General features: G+C 57.5%; 1 non-coding gene across 1 annotated transcript in view; it reads left to right on the top strand.

Annotated features, from left to right (window-relative positions):
• Nucleotides 1-1,199: 1,199 nt before the first annotated feature.
• LOC126112699 (small subunit ribosomal RNA) overlaps nucleotides 1,200-2,500 on the top strand; it is a 1,909-nt gene continuing 608 nt past the window's right edge. Inside the window, exon 1 of the ribosomal RNA XR_007524512.1 lies at nucleotides 1,200-2,500. This exon is cut by the window's right edge and continues 608 nt beyond it. This is a non-coding gene — a ribosomal RNA (small subunit ribosomal RNA).

Raw genomic sequence — 2,500 nt, forward strand, 5'->3', positions numbered from 1 at the left:
ACGTAGTAGTCTCTTCTCACACAATGTGATAGCACGGTGCCCCGCGTTCCACATCTGCGACATGCTACAGAGGCCGGTTGACAGTTGGTCGCGCAATGGACATCGCATACGTACGGGGGCACCTTCCACGTGCCCTCTAGTCGGGCACATTTTGTTGCGTGGATGTGAGCGGATGTAGTGTGTCTTGACACCTGACAGGCAGGCATGCAATAATAGTTGACTTTGCAAACGGGGATGGACGTGTACGTTTACTGGTGACGTTACGCAAATGAACAACTGGTAACCCGTTGTGGTGCGGTTGTCCTTGCTGGAGGTACATCTGTGAGGGCAACGATCGGTACAGCTACGAAGCGGTCCCCACCATACCAACGAACGTGAATGTGAATCTGGGTGTGAAGCGATACGCGGCTGTGGGTGGGTGGGACTGTCCCCCGGCCGGTGAGGGGGGGCCGCCCGGCGTGCTGGCCGCGCGGTGCGTGGGCGCACGCGCTACAGCCGGCTGGTGGGGGCGCCCAGTGGCAGGCGCGCCGGCCGACGGACGCGGCAGGCGGCGCAGCTGCGCGCCGGGGCACCCTGCGCGCGGCGCCGTGCAGCCAAAGTGGGTCCTCGCCGGCCCGGTGCGAAGCGCGGTGGACATCTGCAGTGTGCTGGTCCGATTGAGGACTGTGTGCGTTGAGGATGCGCCGCCGCCCGGCACTCGGCGCCGCGACGCCGTCTGCTGCTCGGTCGCCCCAGCGGTTCTCGCTGGTGGTTTGTATCGCAGTTGTGCAGACGTGTTGGCACGTGCGCTGTGCTGGGAGAGTTCGCTTCGGCACCCACGTGGGGCCTTTGCCCTTCTGTGGCGCTGGCGTTGGAGCTGCCGGTCACCGTAGGTGGCGCGTGTTGTCTCCCGCCGGCAATGCCACGACAGCACGCTCCCGGGCCTCTGTCGGCAGCGGCAAGCTCAGTTGGGAGCACGGGTGGTCGCACCTAAAGCGTCTACTCGCCTAACTCCGGGCGATTGCGCCTCTCTCGAACCCGACCAAGTACTTAGGACGGCGCTGCGCGCCGCCGGGACCTGAGAGGGTTTCGAGGTGTATTGTGCAGGGGAGCTCAGCCTCCTCCTGTTTGCAGAATAATTGAGCGGACGCTTGCGTGTTCGCGCGGGCCCCTGGGACACACTCCCGGGCGGCCGGCTGCTCAGCTCTAGTTGACGCAGCTCCCTGGTTGATCCTGCCAGTAGTCATATGCTTGTCTCAAAGATTAAGCCATGCATGTCTCAGTACAAGCCGCATTAAGGTGAAACCGCGAATGGCTCATTAAATCAGTTATGGTTCCTTAGATCGTACCCACGTTACTTGGATAACTGTGGTAATTCTAGAGCTAATACATGCAAACAGAGTCCCGACCAGAGATGGAAGGGACGCTTTTATTAGATCAAAACCAATCGGTCGGCTCGTCCGGTCCGTTTGCCTTGGTGACTCTGAATAACTTTGGGCTGATCGCACGGTCCTCGTACCGGCGACGCATCTTTCAAATGTCTGCCTTATCAACTGTCGATGGTAGGTTCTGCGCCTACCATGGTTGTAACGGGTAACGGGGAATCAGGGTTCGATTCCGGAGAGGGAGCCTGAGAAACGGCTACCACATCCAAGGAAGGCAGCAGGCGCGCAAATTACCCACTCCCGGCACGGGGAGGTAGTGACGAAAAATAACGATACGGGACTCATCCGAGGCCCCGTAATCGGAATGAGTACACTTTAAATCCTTTAACGAGTATCTATTGGAGGGCAAGTCTGGTGCCAGCAGCCGCGGTAATTCCAGCTCCAATAGCGTATATTAAAGTTGTTGCGGTTAAAAAGCTCGTAGTTGGATTTGTGTCCCACGCTGTTGGTTCACCGCCCGTCGGTGTTTAACTGGCATGTATCGTGGGACGTCCTGCCGGTGGGGCGAGCCGAAGGCGTGCGACCGCCTCGTGCGTGTTCGTGCGTCCCGAGGCGGACCCCGTTGAAATCCTACCAAGGTGCTCTTTATTGAGTGTCTGGGTGGGCCGGCACGTTTACTTTGAACAAATTAGAGTGCTTAAAGCAGGCAAGCCCGCCTGAATACTGTGTGCATGGAATAATGGAATAGGACCTCGGTTCTATTTTGTTGGTTTTCGGAACCCGAGGTAATGATTAATAGGGACAGGCGGGGGCATTCGTATTGCGACGTTAGAGGTGAAATTCTTGGATCGTCGCAAGACGAACAGAAGCGAAAGCATTTGCCAAGTATGTTTTCATTAATCAAGAACGAAAGTTAGAGGTTCGAAGGCGATCAGATACCGCCCTAGTTCTAACCATAAACGATGCCAGCCAGCGATCCGCCGCAGTTCCTCCGATGACTCGGCGGGCAGCCTCCGGGAAACCAAAGCTTTTGGGTTCCGGGGGAAGTATGGTTGCAAAGCTGAAACTTAAAGGAATTGACGGAAGGGCACCACCAGGAGTGGAGCCTGCGGCTTAATTTGACTCAACACGGGAAA

This window comes from Schistocerca cancellata, unplaced genomic scaffold (assembly GCF_023864275.1).
Source record: "Schistocerca cancellata isolate TAMUIC-IGC-003103 unplaced genomic scaffold, iqSchCanc2.1 HiC_scaffold_200, whole genome shotgun sequence".
NCBI lineage: Eukaryota > Metazoa > Arthropoda > Insecta > Orthoptera > Acrididae > Schistocerca > Schistocerca cancellata.